Here is an 18,624-nt window from a genome sequence, read left to right on the forward strand (position 1 = left end):
GGGGGGATAGAGGAAACTTGCCACAGATTTAGCCGGTAGGAGAATAATAGGCGGCAAAAGAGCCAGCGAAACAGCCAAAAGCAGACGTCACTTTATAAACTACAGCTCTGGAGTCGGAGGAGGTGAATGGATTCAGGCAGGCATCCCTCAGAAACCGAGGCGTTCACCTGCCCAGAAGGGCAGTGTAGATGAATGAATGCACACTTCTGAAAGGCAAGACAAGACAGATGGCAGGAACAGAGAAGTATTTAGCTAGTCTCCCCTCTGGATCCTATATGATCAGTTTGATGCAAACACTTGGTGTGTCCTTGCCTGTTTTATTTATCATACCTTTGCAATGACTGATCTTTTCAGCTGAGATCTGACTAGAAAATAATACATCTCAAAGCCAGGGAGATCTAATTAAATATTGTACTGCAGTCCAGGACTTCCTAAGCCGGCGGATTCTGCTGTTCTTTGTGCAGTTCTTTGTTTTGTTCCATGGGGAAAAAAAATGTCACAGGAAGGCTTGGTTTGGCTCTCAGAGGTATTTTGCATAACTAGTGGCTTGCCCTCGCAGGTGCTCGGTCGCTGTTTGCTCCGAGTGTTACAGGGCCACTTTTTTCTTTCATGAAAATAGCAGTATTATGAAGTTCTTTTTCTCTGCTTCTCCGGGAAGGGTCGGTGCAGGGGGACAGGAACAGCTTGGCAGCCAGATGGATCCATCCATCAGCGCTCTCCTATATGGGCATTTGGTGCCCTTCAGTCATCCCTTATGCCTCCTGGTGGTTTCCATAGGAAGAGCTGCACAATTACTTTCTCCCTTTTGAACAATTCCTTTTTCCTTTTGGAACTGGGGCGGAACAGGAGTGAATCCTGCATTAGAGCCAGGGGGAGAGCAGTCCTGTCTTTCTGCAGCTATAGGACACCAGATGGGTTTAAGAAGAATTTGAAATGGATTCTGAAAAGAAGCATCTACAGTTTTCTTTGTGTGTCTGGATACCCAGTGATGGCAGTGACCAGCCTGCGCGCAGAACAATGAGCAGATATTCACTGCCTTTGGTAATATGTGGCACTGTTTGGTGTTTCCCAGGAAATATGTCAGCAAAATTCAAAGTGTTACATGGTGTTCCTGGGTCTCAGGTAGATTTTTAGATAAAGGGATTTGGAAGATCTTTGGGGTTGAAATTGCAGTGTTTCTTGAAGCAGTGGCAACAAGGAGGGGTAAAATGCAAAGACACTTCAATAGGTCAGCCACTCGCACTATTTTAAAATCTTACAACCTTAATGGAGACGTTTTTCATTTTCATCTCCTGAAGCTCTCAAAATTGAAGGAATACTGTCAGAGACATAAAACAAAAAATAATATTGAGATGTCAATGGGGGCAGGCTGTATTTGGTACAGCTATGACTAATTGTGCTATTCCTTTCAGTGGTGCAAAGAGAACCTGCTGTAAGGGCAGATCAGGAATTGTCTTGCCCTGCTGCTCACTGCAGACTTCCTTGAGACACTGCCCCAGGACAAAGAGCCAGCGGTTCAGGGCTGGTTTATGCAATCTGGAGTGGACCGATTTAATTTCCGGCCATTTTCAAAAGTTTGGTATCTGATACAATGTCAGTCAATGGGAATATGGTATCCAGGAGCCCGCCTGGTTAACTGCATTGTTCAAAGCAGCGCTCTTTGTTTTGCGAGGAGGGGGCGAGGAGGAGGAATGGATGTGCCTTATATTCACTTGCAAGAGACCTCTTGCTGAAGTGGGAGGGTGGGATGCAAGGACTTACGCTTCCAAACTCCCATACAGTTTAGTTCACTTTGTATTATTGTCAGTCATGCTAAAGCCTACTGTGTCAACTTTTCAAAAAATTCATGCATCCCTTCCAGTTACACAATTCAACTTGTTTTACATGTGAATGACACCTAGCTACTGGTATGACCCTGAATTTCCTCTGATTCATCAGTTTACTGACAAATACAGTGTTTCATCTGGCACAGGAACTGTCTGTCTGGGCTGGGCAGGTGAGTGTTTTACACACTCAGTAGATATTATTCCAGGTTAATATACTCTAATATGAAATGTTCTTAGGCTCACAGTTGAACTTTAAGACTCAAACCCCCCAAAAAAATAGAAGAATGGGTGTCAACCAAAGGACTACAAAGTTTCTGTGAACTCTGAACCAGGACTAAAAAAGCTAAGTCTTGAATGTATTCCTATTCTACGTCTATTAATGTTATCTACTGAAATTTAGGAGGAAACATCCTCCTATGAAACATCCTACACTGGCCTTAGAGCAAATACGAGTTTTTAGTGTCATACCAGATGTCTTTTGGGGGAGTGTCTGTGTAAAGCAATACCGAGAACAGTCTGTCAACACTATGAGCAGGTAGGAAAACATGCAGCTGCAATCCTGAATGCGGTGTGCAGGTGTTACACCAGTGTGACTGTCAGACTACACCTACCCATCTACCTATACGTGACGGTCTTGTATTTGTATTGCATATGCAACAGGACTGTAAAATACTATGTATCGATTAAATTGCTCTTACTCTCTGATTAAAAGTTAACTCTTGACTCTCCATGTCATGAAACACGTGTTGATGCTAGTAACGCTAATGAATAGTATTGCAGGAACATAATCGGGGTTTGTGGAAAGGGGGGATATCTCATAGCAGATAACAAATGCACCTTTTGGGACACAAGCCCTGTTTTCCAGAGATATGGTAAGAAATGAAATCCTGAATGGCAGAAAAATAGAGTTGTCTGACGTCCATTATGCCTCTGCCACCTTGACAGAAAGTCGTTCATGACATACAGCGCATAGTAAGATCGGACTGCTCAAGGTGCTGAGCTCCCTTAAGACACAACAATGTCCAAGTAACCTGGTGGTGACGACCTCTCTTAGAGTAGCCCTGGGATAATACACTAGGCCGTGGAAAGGATGAATCAGTATCTGTGGTATATTTTATCACTGTCCGTCAAGAAATCTAGGAAAGAAACTCCTAAGAGGACTTTTTTTATAGGTTTGGTTTTGTGTAGGTACTGCTCTTTACATGTAGTGGTATCTTAAAAATTGATGGTGTATGTTTGGCAGTAAAATAGGCAGAACTGCATAGGACTGTCATCTTTAAATCTCTTTCCTAAACTGAAAAAGAAATAAACATTTTAAAAAAACCAGTGCATTATTCCTTTCATGGTGACATAGTGGTGGGATTTTTGTACTATCTGGGGGATTTCTGCTGCCAGCATCTCTCTGCCATCATGTATTTTTGAGCTGAGTGATAAAGGCTGTCTTTCTCTAGGGCAGATGTTGGTAATGTCCTTATTGTGCCAAAATCTTTGTGAGTACAAAATGCTGAATAAAAATATTTCCATACATTAATAATAAGGGCCAGAAAAGAGTACACAAGTGGTTTCAAATTTAATCTGTAATGTAGCTGATGTCTCGAAGAGAACAGCATTTTACCCCCAAGAAATACAGCACTTTGTGTATGTGAGGTAATTGCTATGAGTAGCACTAAATATATATTATTCATTAGGGGACAGTCATTATATCATGTTTATGAATTCCCCAAAGTCTCTTATCACTGTCCTAATCACATCTAAACATTTATAGAAAACAAGATTTTGGTGTCCTACTTGACTGATGTTCTGGCTCACTGCATTTATCCTGAGCTGGTAGCCACTTTTAATGAGCGTGTTTGCTTGGTTCATCTAAAATGAATGAATTTTTGGGAAAGGAGCTTAATTCATGTATTCACATGATCAGAGATAGCACTCCATCACAGAGAATGTGTAGTGGTAGGTTATCTCAATTTTACAGAGAAGCAAATAATAAAAGCTCTTTAATATGCCACTTTCATGCACTATCTTCAAGTGTATAAAGGCTCCGTATTTGGGCAGTTGCTGTGGGTGGGTTTTTTTGTCCATTAAAGTATGCTGAAGTATCTCTTTGAAACCTGTCTGGTCTCTCATCTCACATGCTTATGGCATTCCTGTTTTTCAAAACTGGAAGAGAAGAGAAGGCAAGGTAGAGAGGGAATTTCCCCATTATTAGCAATTAGCGGATCCAGATTTTATTTTGCTGTACCATTTCTTACCAGGAGCAGCTGCAAACAGAGAATTACAGCGTGACCTTCACAGCATTTCCTAGCGCAGTCATCAATCAGATCTGGCAGGAGCTTTATCGCATCTATCAGTGTGGCTCATAAGCCACATGCTGTCTAGTCTGGGGGGAAAAACAAACAAACAATGGGAGCTACTGTAGGTTTTGTTTAAAATAAAACAACCAGGAGTGAACTTTTCCCATATGTGCCAGCTTTGTAGGCAGATTTTTACCGTGTGCTGTTGGGCTGATTAATAAAATGTGATGATTGTAAAACAGTGGAAGAGACTTCCACTGAGTCTCAGTGGCATTGGCAAATCGTTCATGAACCATCGCAGCTTCAGCCTCTCGCGGTCGGTACTCTCCAGTCTCATTCTAATCTTCAGCATTATTCTTAGTAGAGAGTTCATGCCGTTAGCTTAATTTAGGTGTTTTCTCCACACATAAACGTTAGAGAATAAAGAAGGCTTTTCAGACTTCTCTGATTCTTGTATGAAATAACGTAGCTTTCTCAGATTAAGCGGTTTGCTACTTTTTGTGGGAACATATGTGCCTTCTCAGGCTATTCTAGGGCTCTTTCAGAGGGAAGTTTGTCATGTAGTGGCCAAGGGCAGCCCATCAGCTGCAACATCCCACTTTTAAGCATGCAACACATTATTAACACCCTGTAAGTGTTCTGTTTGTTTGTTTTGTGTTTGGTTGGTTGGTTTTCCCTACTGACCTTGATCTGGTTTTGGAGTTCTACTGAAATTTAAAACATTTTGTCTTCTTAGATTTTTTTTTTTTCACTGTTACACCAAGTTCACTGCCTTTTTCAAATTTCTTTGCTCTCCTTTTCTTGCCAGCTGCAGTAAGTACAACTTTCTTGCCTTCCTTTCCAGGGCTCAGTGCAGTGACAGGTTGTCACTTCATGCCTGGCTTCCTTGCAGGCAAAGCCCTAGCTACCAGGTGGATGGGAGAGCAAGAAGCCGTGGGGACAGGCAGAATTGCCAGTGTGCACTTCTGACTTCCTTTGTGGGCATATGTTTGTGTGTATATGTGATACATACAGATCTATATGGAGATGTATATAGGTAGATATAGAGAGAGCATGTATATGTATAGGTGATATATATTAGAGCTGCCTTTGTCACAGGGGTTTTCTGAGAAAAATGGCTAATTGCTAATAAATATTTATATTTACTGTTATACTATCAAGTAAAAGGTTAAGGCACTGAGCTTCAAACTGGTAATGTTGATGGCCAAGAGTGGGGTATGATCTATAGTTTTTGTGGGTTTTAACCAGCCAATTCTTGGTAGAAGCTACTGTGGTACCAGATTTGGGCAAGGAAGCTTGAAATGCCGTAAGAAATGTGCAATAGCAGGTGCAAGGAAAATGCTCATAAAATGTGAAATCCGTTTAGCAAAATGGTTATCTACTCTGTCAGGAAAAAAATCATGTGAATTGGCTAGCTGGCTATGGAAAGAATGACTTTTGTGCTTTTCCTCTGTGTGTGCCGTGTCAGTTTGACAGGTTTTATGGCCCCAGCTGCTGAACTGGCACTAGGCAGGGCAGCGGCCACAGCTCTCAGCCCCTGCCCCGGAGACCAGCAAACCCAGTGGAAAGGAGCCTGCCCAAAACGATGCTGCGCGTCATCTGTCCTCAAAGGCTGGGGCTGTCCCTGAGGATTTTGGCAGCTGAGGGGAAGGGTTTGACAAACAGACATCCTTGGGTGGTTTCAGACGGTGCTGTCAGCCGCTGTGTGCCAGCGGTGCCCGTCCTCTCTGTTCAGCTGGCATCAGCCCCAGGGTCCCAGCCCAGCATCTCTACCCAAGCAGGAGATGGGGCCAGGAGAGGTTGAAACTCTGGACCACGAGCTCCAGCAGCCAGGCACCGTGGCTGCACAACTGCTTGGTAGAGGGGTTTTAAGAGGCCAAAGCCATAAGCGATCCCGTTCCAGCAGGAGGATGAGGAGGAGAGGGGAAGCTGCCAGCAGGAATCAGCCTCAGGAGCCGAGTCCTGTGCCATTGTTTGGGGGCTCCAGCTTCATGAGCACGCAGCAAACCAGCTGGCTGCCTGCTGCTGGTGTAGACCCAACATAAAGACATCATTTCAGCCCTGCAAGCAGGGTGGGCCGCAATGAGGAAATGATAAAATGGCAGGAGTTGAAAATGAGATAGGTAATGTAAAAGGCGAAGTCGTTAGATAAGGAGAAGCAGGGCTGCTGAGTGTCACCGCTGCGGTGGTGGCCAGGAGCTGAGCTGCAGAGGGGCCACTCCTTGATGCTGTTCCGCTGCTGGGGCTTAGCATAGATCAAATGGAAAGAAATTGCCCTTGTGAAGAGTGGGATTTAGTCTTGTAAGCCAAGTCCGTGCTAGGGAATAGAGTGAAATACTTACTGATGTTGTCGCTGGCTGTAGGAGATACAGACAGAAGAAAAGAAATACCTGAAAATGTTAGGAGCTAACTGATTTTCAACTCTGTTAACATATAACTTTGTCAAAGAATACCCTTTGGAAAATGAAAAGATTCTTGAAGGGGAATAAAATATTCAGGCTGAGGAGCTTCTGTGAATATACAGAGCTCTTCTCCTCGCCTGATGCCTCTCTCTGCACCATGTGTTTGCCATTAGGACCATGAAAAGCTGCGAGTCTCCTTGGACAGGGGATGATGGGTGCATGGTGGGTCCTGCAGGAAGAACCAGGAGAACTGAAAGGAGATAGAGGCTAGGTCAGGCCACGGCATTTTGTTTTGAGCTTAACAGGAATGAAATCCACCCTGAAGAGTCTTGGGGAAAATTCTGGATGAAGGCCAGTGTGAATAATGCTGAGTGCAGATGGGTGGGACCCCACCTGGTTACAAAAACAATCCTATTTCCAAGGTTAGTTAGTTCTGCTGAAAAAAGGGATATGTAACAAGTAAGGTCACATTTAAAAGGAAAAAAAAAACAGTTGGAGACCTTAAAAAAAAAAACAACAAAACCCAAAAAACCTAAAAGTCTCTCACTTCAGAAATTAATGAAAATAAGCACCCAAACATGCAGACAGCTAAAAGCACACACCAAAAACCTCAGATAAACAAAACAAGTGTCCTCTGGGGAAAGGAAGAGCTGTTCCCTCTCTGGGAAAGTTTGTCTGTTTTTGTGGCTTGTGAACTTTTCATCTTCTCTGGGACTTTCTGCTGTCCTTGGTTCACTTTTTGCAGCGTCTTGGTCTCTCCTGCACTTCTTTCCCTGGAGCTCAGGGAAGGGTTTATGCAAACACTCAGCTTTAAATAAATGAATCATCTTATTTGATGTCGGTGAGATTAGTGCTTTGGGTTGTGCGCGTGTTTATGCCGCTCTGCTGAACGGGAGCCCCCGCGGACAGGAGTCAGCTGGGGAGGTGTGTAAGTGTGCCCACCCCACATCAACCTGACCGACCCCAGAAGGAGCCCTCCCACTGACCTCCACTGCTGCGGCTCGGAGCCGCCAAGACACCTTCTACCTTGTGACAGCCACGTCCTGAGCCTGATCCCAGAGCTGATCTGGATCAAACTGTATCCAACAAGCCAAAAAGACGCAACAGTTAATTTTAGCCTGACTCAAGTCCCAATTAGGCTCTTGGTGACTGCTGTTCCCATCTGTCTGTCTGCAATGACTGAGCCTCACAGCCTCTCAACGCTGCAATTTCCTTCGCATCCCTCTGGATCTTCTCCTTTATTATTGTTTACAAAGTGCTGAGTCTAGATTTTGCGTATGTAGAAAATCTTGCTGAGAGCTGTCACCCCTTTGACCTCATCTTCTCCAGATCTCTCATTTTTCTGTCCTCTTGCTTATAGTCCAACTATGTAACTTTTAAAAGTAATTTGTGTGTTAAAATAAGCTATACTGAAGGCTTCCCTTTAAACAGTAGCGCTCTGTATGACCTAAGGGCAATTACAGGTACATGTAGAAGGCCCCCCCAAAGAAACAACTGAAATATTGATTAAATTACAAGGAAAGCAAAAGCTGTTGAAGATGTGTGATGTTTGGGGATTTTTTGACTTCTTCAATCCTTTTCAACTCCTTCAACTTCTTTTTCCTACCATAGTAATATCTTTTTAAGCATTATGGGACTAGCTCTGCTGTACTTGCACTTGGGGATTCCTTTCTGGTTTATGGTCAGCACATCTACGGGCTCCAGGATCTAAGTGCAAACTCAGATTGCCCTGAAGTTTATTGTGCTTTATGAGAGCAAAGGGTGAAATCAGTCTTTGAGATTTGGGGTCATTTGGGCTAGGTTTCCTGACATACCAGCCCTTACAAGAAAACAGCTGTTCTGGGGTTGTCATTCTGCCAGCTTTAAAGAAAAACAATCAAATAAAGAAAAAATGCTCTGCCAAATAGGGATCAAACCTTAGCTTCGTTTGAGTGTGCTTTAAGTAGTCTCAGTCTTCGCATTTACACTAGTTAAGTTCTTCTTTCCCTTCAGGGAGGTGACTTGGAAGCAGTATTTATGGAAGAGTCCCAGCCCTTTCCCTGTACATCACTGTAGGGAAGGGCTGCTTCCTGCTGAGGTCTCAGTGCTTTCCTCTGTGAGTCAGGATCTGGACAACCCAGAGCAAGATCTAAATGTAAATATCTGCAAGTAAAGATACATGAAATGAAGGTACACAGCTCCCCTAGGTGTGACTGCGGAGCTGTTCTTGGCCAGGAGGCATCACCTGGATGAGGCCCAGTCACCTGCCTGCGCCAGGACCAAAGTTGCCCAGAGACAACGTAGCAGGAATGTGCCCTTGCTCAAGCTGTGGCTTGAGCTGTATATATAGCCAAAGAAGTATATGCCCTTCTAGTAAGTTGTCATCACCGATTTACAGAGCACTTGGTACCCTAGAGCAGCTCTTTACATGTTAATAACTCATAAAAAAATTAATGACTTCATGAGATGGGACAGGGAGCAGGAACTGGAAATGGCAGATGCTCAGGGTGCAGAGGGAAGGAGAGGACTGACTTTGTCTCCCTGAATGCTTGAAACAAATGCATAATAAAGTTGTAACGATTTTGGTACACTGGTCATCTGTCTCATCAGCCCTGTTAGTGCCTCAACACTCCCAAGATTTCCGTACAAAACCATAATCCAACTTCACTTCAATGAAGTACACAGGAGGGAGAAAAGTGAGTAAGAATCCTATAGCATCTTTTCCCTTTGCTTGCTATAGTCACCTCTGTTTTATAAACTTTCATCTTAACTCCTGCAACTCAAATGAGTTCAGGAACACCCCTAAACTCTGGGATGAACAAGCATTTATCTGCTTTACCTGGGAAACTTAGTTTTTGGAATGATGCTAGGTGTTATATCCATAGGAACATTTGTCACACCACTTTTGAACTGCAGTTTACAGGGGTCAGCTTACCTTCCCCTTCTGTCAAGCAGTCTATGGAGCAAATGTCTCACCTGCTATTTTACAGCCCTGAACTCCTTACATGAGCAGGGTCACGTAATGCTATAATATTTGCTATTAAAATTACAGACTGTGCTTTTCTGCCAGCGAGCCATGTAGAAGAGCCGTGCAAGTTATGTCACTGATGCGAGACATGCTGGGACTCTCCACACATACGTGCACTTTTCTTTGATTGCATTCGCTAGGGTCAGCTCTAGGGGGTCATGACCATCCTGGATCAGTTCACTTCATTACAGTAGTCTGCCAAAATAATCCTTCCCCTATTCAGTTCAGCTGCACCCAGTGCAATGAAGCAACTAAAAGTATGTGTATAATTCTAGAAGGCTCTTATCAGCGCTGGGAGGGGCAGAATGAAGCATGGCTCTGTGTGTACCATAGCACTTCACAGGGTGGTTTTGCTACAGTCAATAATAGAGAGCGTTTTTGCATAGTTCAGAAAGGCACAAAATAATATTGAGCAACTGTACCTTGTGATAATAGAGTCCGTCAGGGTATAACTACGTGAAAGCAGACAAAGGGCATGACAAGAAGGTTTTTCCTTGGATTGGAGAAATTGTTATTAGTGGCATAATTCTCAAAAATTGTAATTACTGGACATTTTCTGAAGTAAGCCTACCTAGGAAAATGTTAAATTCCTTTTGTCATTGTTTCTTTGTTAAAGTGAGAATTTCTTCCCGATAAGATTTTTGTAAGGAGGAAACAGATACTCCACATGCACCAGTGGAAGTTGTCCAAAGCAGAAGGGGAAAATGCCATTTCAAACTGTTAAGAACAGAATGATAAAAGCCACCTAGAAAAATAAATGTTCAGTGGTTGCTGATTTCACATGTAAAGTGCATTTTCCTATGGAATTACTATTTATACTGTAGTAAACCTAATACAGCATTTAATAATTTTATTCATTTTTTAATTTGGCATTATAATCAGAGTGATGCCTCTTTCTTCCTGTGCTCAAGAAATAGCATCCATGCCTACAATGACTCTTCTGCTGCCTGTAGGCAAGTGAATTTTGTCATTGGCTAATAAGAGAAAGATCAAGGACTTGGGACCTTAATAATAGGACTGCTGGGAAATCACTGAACGCCAGCAGAGAGCCCTTTGAGTGAGAATTTTCATTGTCTGCTGCCATTATCTTGTTTTACATTCAGCTTGGCTGCTGGCTTGCAACTAGTAGCGAAGATTACTAGAATCCGGGCTTTTGAAGATACCGTTATTTTCCTTTCTTTATCTGATGGCACCATGGAATTATGTCAGTGAATTAAAATTCAGATGGTGGTAGACTGCGTGTCCTGGATGATTAAAAGCTTTGTCAGCATAAAGTTGCATGTTCTTTAATTTAAGGATCAGAGGGCTGCATCCCATCTGTTCCACGTGTGCGGGCTAAGAAATGGCATTATTAAGCTAGCTAAACAACTTAAAATGTATATTAAGACTAGCAAAGGGATTGATTTAGGTAGTTTTGTATTGCCCTAACTTCTTCATCTTCCCAGAGTTTTTTTTCTACCTTCTTCATATGTGCACCCATTTTCAGAATCTTTCAAGGCAAGAACTGTGTATTCTGTAAGATAAGTAATAAATAATGTGTCTCCACTCTTTTGCTGTATTGCTATTGTAGGATTTTTACTAAGATACTTGTTAGGTCAGATTGCTATCAGTTTCCAGATTAAAAGTATTAACTTCTGAAGGGAAAACTTAAAGTGGTGTATTGATTGTGACTGACTGATAGCTGCTTTTCCAAACACATTTCCAAATGACCATGTATCAGCATGTACTTATACAGGGCACTTCACAATGCAATCTAACTGCATCATCCAAAGATGACAATATTTCTGCTGGACTTGGAAAACATTAAACTGCTTTGTCTCCACAGTGAAATCACTTCATTTGTAAATATCCTACCCCAAAATAATCATATTAATTATTATTTATGTTTATGCTTGTTCTTAAGCAAAAGCCCCCCCCCCATACCGGAGATTTTTTGGACTCGGCGTGCATTCAGGACTGAATGGTACCCTGCGTGACTTTGCCTTATCCTCTACATAGTTGTCTGCCATCCTTTTTTTTTTTGCCTTGCCTTACTCTTACGTATTTGATCGAGTACCTGCATCTGTTGTGAATTTTCATGTGAGGAGATTATGATAGAGTCCGTATCCTGACAAATTGCTTTAGAAGACAAATGGTGAGAAAGTCCCCTCTTGTAAGAAATGAGACTGAGGTGCTCCAGCATGGTGATTTTCAGTCCCACAATACAAAGTCTTGCCAATGGGAATTTGTTTGGGTCTGCTTTCTTATCAAAAGACCATGGATAGAAATTATGTAGGGGATTTCACTCCAGATTATTTTCAATCACTGTCCTTCAAGGACAGAATGCAACCCGACGTGCAACCAAAGACAAAGTGAAGCTGAGGGCAACCAACTTGGACATTGACCGAAGAGAATGATTTCAAATAGTAACAGGGTGGGAGATGTGTGAAATAAATGCATCGATGCTTATCTACATCAGATGTAGAAGAGTAGTAATGGGATACAGAAGAGTAGTGATGGGATATATAACTGCATTATTCAGTGTGCTGCGGGGGCTGGAGCTAAATCGACATGGCTGAACTTGCGTTGATCGGTTAGGAAAAGCAAAGGTACGGAGGGCAGTGCAAACCCTTGCCCTGCTTGTCCGTGGGACTTGAGGGAATAGGCGTGCTGTTTGTTAAAGCGATTTTCATTATGTTTGTGGTGGCTTGTCGCGTTGGCTGTTCTTGATACATGGGTGACAGCTACGAGCCAGAAGTGCTTTCTTTCCCTCCTCCCTTCGCTTGGGACAGTGGGATGAAATCTTTCATTCATACGTCAAATCTGTTATGTTTTTTCACACCAGAGTTTTGAGGCTGGGAGAAAAGGACCCGTGATGAGGCTGTGACAGGAGGGAGCTGAAGTTAGAGTGAAGTGAGAATGCATTTTTATGAAGTACTGTTACATTTACTGATCTTGAAGATTAGCATTTGGAAACGTGCTTTCTAACGGAGGGGAAACTGTTTTAATCTATTCACTTCTAAATTAGGACTCAACTATTGGCACTTGCAAGGCACTAAGAAAAGCACTCACTTGGACCATCTGTATTGAAAAAATGGGAATATGAAGCTAAGTGTCATCATATGTTCACAAGTCCTGCCTGTCCCTGGTGCTTGTAACAGCAGCCTCATGTGCATGCTGAGGGAGTCAGAAACCAAGGAGACTCTATGTGAGCTCCGCTGTGGCTCCCAACGGTGCCAGTTAATGTGCACTTCAGAAAATATAAGTCTAGATATTTTTCTTACTTCTATTCTCAGTAAAACTGATTAAGCACAGGTAAAAGATGACATAGAAATGGTAAGTAATAATAGCACTATTAAAAATGTGTGCGAGTATAACATATGACTAAACAACTTTCTAACTAACTATATTTAAATAGCTTTACCGTAATGAGAAAGCTCTTTTTCACTTTCGTTTTAGTAAACATGGGATCAGATTTTCAAATTAAAGGCGTGTGAAAGCCGATAGGCACTTAGAGTGGGATACAGCCTGCCAGACTCGAGCCACCCCGGGGAGAGCAGGTCTACAGCTGAGCTCGTTCCCTGTAGACCTCCTTTACAATCAGGGGATAGAAATCTGCTTCTCTAGAATGTAATTAATCTGATCTGTTCTAGATGTCTATTTTAGGAAGCCTAAATTTCTCCATTGACTGTGCATTGAGCCTAGGGCAACTAGCTGAGATACAGATGACTACATTGTAAGCGCTGGCATTTAGTCAGAGGAATGTCACCTCTAAAGCTCAAATGGTCTGCCTCCCTGCTTTCAACCGTATGAAATGAGTAATTCTTCTGAAGTCAAAGAATTTATTCAGGAGGTTTAAAACAAGGTGATCGTTCTTTGGATTTGCATAGATAGGTGGATTATTTGTACTCTTAATTTAGGTTTACTCAGTGCTTACAAAAAGGTCTGTCACAACATCTTTGCGTGGGTACTTCAATGCTTTGAAGGCTCAAGGGACCCAGTGAAAACATCCTTGAGAAGAGACTGAAAATGCAGGAATGATGACCAAGACAGATGCTTGGAAAATGAGTTTTGTGATATAAAATTGTTAGCTGTGTATTTCTGAGAATTGCTGTATAACATTAGTTCTCTTTTATGAGATATTTGCCTTATTGGTCTCATATAAGATCATTCGTATACCAAATGTCAGTTCATTCAGCTGTGAGATTTTTATTTAGACTGCTGTGCTCAGTGCCTTACTAATTAAGATGTCTTGCGTTGGCTGACTGAGGTTCTTAATCTTAAATAGACCAAAAATAATTAGTTTTATTACTACTGTTTAAAATTTAAAAAAAAAGAAAAAATTGTGCTGTCAAATCACAGAAAAACATATTCTGAAGACAGAAAAAGTGAAAAAGGAACTGATTATGTAATGCCTTGGGAGTCGTCATCACTTGGAGGTACATGGGAAACTATAGCTAGAATTTGGGAAAATGTTGCTTGTGTCCTTGGAAAAGGTGCACATTGGAGGCCATAATTTCTGGGAAGGGGAAGCATCTGGGTTTAACCGATAATTTACTAATCCGTTTAAACATGAATCCTACATCTGAATAATGCCAGGGATTTGGGATTTTGAAAGGAAGTCCAGGGAGAACCAGTGGCTTGAATTTATTGCCAAAACCTGATTTTTTTATAAGCATACTTCAGGAAGTACAGGTATAGATACAGATAACTGAGAAATACGGCTTTCTTTAGCAGAAATCCATATATAAATGATTGTATTGCAAGGTGATATCCATTAAAGGCTGGTTTTTAACCAAAATTTTATTTGGTTTGGTTTTTATTATATGCTATATACTATATTATATATTAAATACATTATATATAGTCTATATCTCTCATTCTCAGGTAATTTAGTAGAGCAATCATTTCCATAGAATTTAGTGAGGAGATTTATGTAGAGATGGCTGGAAACTGTAAACATGCAACAGTACTCAAATGACTCCAGTAGGAAATGAACACCTATAAAAATAGGGTTTTGCCCATGAGACCCAATCAAGCAAAGTTCTTTACACATGTGTGTACTTGCATTTGAGCCGATGGGAAAATTCAGAGACTTAAATATGTCTATTAACACACCAGAAGGTCAAATAAAACTGCAGACCTAGAAGATCCAGAGCACCTTGTGAAGCTCCTTCGTCCTGAAGTTTTTCACCCGTCAGGCAGACAGTGTACATAACCCATGTTCTGTATTTCTTTTCCTGTTGACATTTGTTTACTGGTGTCAGTCTCTGTCTGACTTTTTGTTGCTGTTTAAGTCTTAAAAATAGTTCAAAGACTTTAAAATAGTTTAAGCTGGTTTTATAAAGAATGTAGTTCTTCATCACTGCTTCAGGCTGAATAATTGATATATGGCTACATCTTGCTTATATTACCTATTGCAGGTGACCTCCCAGAAAGATTCATTATTGTCTGAAACGTGATGATTATTGCTGTATTGTTTTACCTAAATAATTTTCGTTGAAAGAAAGAGATAAGTTAAATATTATTAAGAGCTGGAGAGGTAGAGCATTTATTAGAAAGTGCTATAGATAAACACATCACATTCACTCAAGTGTAGACCACCACATGGCTGCTGTTTAGTTTAAGCAAGCATGCATTTACATGTTCTTTACAAGGGCTTATGATATGCTGAGCAGCTGGAGTTTATGTTAGCATTCTGTATTAACCACAAAGGCAAGATAGAGCTGAATGAGGGCATCAAACCTTGGTTGATGTTTCAATGCTTTCCCCGAAACTGTATCCAGATCCCTAGCAAAACACCACCGGTTGCTACAGGTGTTGGTAGAAGGTATCTGTAATACATGCTCACACAACCCTCCTTACCTTACTATCCAGAGAACCCCTGATACCTCTTACAGATAAAGACCTTAGATGCAACAGAATTTAAAGGGCTGGGCAGGGATTAAGAATTTAAGTGCAAGGAACAGCCTTCTGGAGATGCCTCCCTTTCACTATTGACCTTTGGAGGAAACTGGTTTGTACCCACAACCATATAGTATATAGGTGCTTATGCCTCTTCACCTCATGAGGATATTAATAAATAGGATTTCTTGACTTAAAACTAATTTGAAACTAGTCTTCTCCCCTGGGGAGTAGTGAGGTCTGACCTCACTAGTAAAGTGTATTGCAAGTGTAATTCTGGAATAAAACCATATACTGTTCAACATCAAGAGAGCACAGGCTCTCAGTTTCAAATGGGTGGATGCATCTACATTTTTTTTCTTCAAGCAGCCTCATTTGCTAACCACAAAAATATGTGGGGAGAATTGGCCCCAGCTTCTTATTAGATGACGAGCTGGTGCCCATCACTCCTCCCCCTTCTGTTGCTGTTCCACTATCAATGTCCTACAGAATATGTATATGTGTATATATATAAAAATATATACTCCAGGGGCTCCTCTTGGGTCAATGAAGGATGGCCGAGAGAAGCCATGCTGTGAAATGACTCTTGAATCTCGTGTCTACCCTGGCACTGCACTGTCTCACCCCTGGCGCTGAGATTCCTGAGTAATATATATGCCCTGGGTCTTTGCAGTGGACCTGATTCTTTTCCTCTTAATTTAGGCAAGCTTCCCCACTTTTCGTGAGTCCGTGATGGAGCTGTGGGATTTTGCTGGAGAAACACTAAGTAAAGCTAGATAGTGCTTCCAGCTGATGAATTGTTTTAGCTTGAGCTGTGGGAGGGAAAGACACAGTTACTTGAACTGTGTTAAGAACAGCTGGTCTTATATATAAATGCATGTGTGTGTAGTCTCTTGCATTAACACTTCTGTACACATCTATACAGACATAGATGAGCAACTAGAAATACAATATTATACATAACCTGTTGCAGTGGAATTCTGACTGCCTTCAGGAGAGATTTCTTCCTATCATTTCAGATACATTTCCATTTTCTCATATGTTGGAAGCACCAAAGCTTTCCACCTTTCCATACTCCATCCTTAAAGGGTATGGGTTCTTTTTGGTTGGGTGGGTTTTTTCTTTTTTCTTTTTTATTTATTTACTGCATTCATTTTCCATGCTACTTGTGGATTCCAAAACCTTGCCAGGAGGTACTTAAAAAATGCTGACTTCTCTTGATTGTTACATGCCAGCACAAATCAAAATACGTGTCAGCTTTTTTTCCAATAAATAGTTTTATTAAATTCATCTTACAGTGTAAGAATATGTATGTGTTGTCTATTATTATTACTGCTTTTGTAAGGGTTGAATAATATGTTTGAACCATACTTCTAGGAAAAAAGAATGTAGAAGGAACTATATTGTACTCGATTTCATCTGGAGAACAATGTCCTGAGAGTTAAAATACATCAAAAAATTAAGTAAGTCCCCTCTAAATGAAAGATGTGAATAACTGTGTGCATTCCTCCATTATAACATTTGCTTATCCAGTTTCAGTCACTTCTGCTTAATTATCAGGTAGAAGCACAAAGTGAAAAGGATAAAAGGTAAAGGGTAGGCGCGGCTCATTATTTTTGTAAAAAAAAAAGTCTCTACTGATGTTGTGTTTATTGACCTTAAGACAAATTTCAGATGGGAAAATAAACAATCTCCTAATGTAAAACATTAAATACTACTGGGCTGTTTAATTCTCACAGAAATATTCAGAATGAACTTTACTACTGTTTGCTTGGTCGCTTTGTAGTCTTTAAAAGCACAGAGCTGCATTGTTATCAGAGCAGCTAATGCTTTCCACAGAGATGCAGGATAACACCCCTGCTAGGAATGCACTGCCCCAGGGAGGAGAAAGCTAAATGTAAGCCTACTTGCAGCTATTGCTTTCATTTGAAAATAATTATTACATTTAGGCTATTGGTGACATTGCCTCCGGTAATTTCAGCAGTTTAGAGTGCCTGAGCGTATTTCAGATATAATACACACAAGTGTTTTGCGTATGTGTTTAATAAATAACATTTTTTACCTTCAAGTGTTTTGTTACAATATAGTCTATGCAGCCCAAAATTTCTGTGTCCGAGTCATGCGTGCTCCAAAAAGCTGAGTATACTGCATAATAAAAACATCCTTATTCTTGCTTCCACGTAGCTACTGAGTCCTACACATAAACGAATGAAACCCCACAGGAATAGGGACTCTTCTCGGAGGAGCTTGGGGTGAGCTGCAGCGTTCCTGCCATACCCCGAGTGCCTGACCCAGGAGACGGAGATGTTTTCTCCCACCACTCGCCCCCCGATAGCTGTTGTGCTTCCACCCACAGCAACATGAGGAAAGTCACGTATGTACATGTATATTTGTGTGTGTGCGTATATATACACACGCATATGTATGCACATATATAGGACTAGACCATGTGCTTCCAGCGTTAACCATTGTGTCAAACCTACACCAGAGACTCCTGTTCCATGATAGCTTTAAATCTAAATGTAGGCTGCCGCTAAAAGAGACGATCCAACTCATCCTCCCTTCCTTGCTCTTGCCCTGCCTGGGCACCAACAGAAGCTCCTGCTCACCCCGTGGCCCAGAAATGCTGATGTTGGCCCAAAGGAAGGCATGAAAATGAGGGATCAGAGACGAGATCAGGCCCTCAGCAGCAGCCCAGCCATAGGTTAACTTGAAGTTTTAGTACAACCACAGCTTGCAGGAAAGGCAGGGAGGAAAAAAAAGCAGAAATAACCACCTAATTTGAAATACAAACGTATTTGCACACTTGTACATGCTTCTTTCACTTGTACAGACTGTGCTGGAAGTCATCTCAAGATCTCAGAAAGTAACTCTCCAGTTACTGTTTTCTCAGAGCATTGGTAACTCATTTTAAGGAAAACATCCAGCCTAGCCTAAGGATTGCAAGTTCTCTAATTAGGAAATAGTTAAGATGCAAGCATCCCATGAGCGTCTTGGAAAGGAAGGAGGAAAGTGGAGAGAGCATCAACAGGAGTTTTTTATTTATGCTCAATTGTACCTGTCATCCTCTCACAGAGTGCGTTATTTAACTGATGCTAATCTAAAAAGAAGTAGATTAATACATTTTGAATTTAAACTCTTAGCAATGTCAAAATTACCTTTTTCCTAACCTTTCTGGATGTGTTACTTGGATGATATGTTACAGCTAATGTCTA

At 41.4% G+C, this 18,624-nt stretch overlaps 1 protein-coding gene across 1 annotated transcript in view; it reads left to right on the forward strand.

Annotated features, from left to right (window-relative positions):
- AFAP1 (actin filament associated protein 1) overlaps positions 1–18,624 on the forward strand; it is a 121,334-nt gene that overhangs the window by 964 nt on the left and 101,746 nt on the right. The gene's annotated exons all lie outside the window — the stretch shown is intronic.

Source organism: Calonectris borealis, chromosome 4 (assembly GCF_964195595.1).
Source record: "Calonectris borealis chromosome 4, bCalBor7.hap1.2, whole genome shotgun sequence".
NCBI lineage: Eukaryota > Metazoa > Chordata > Aves > Procellariiformes > Procellariidae > Calonectris > Calonectris borealis.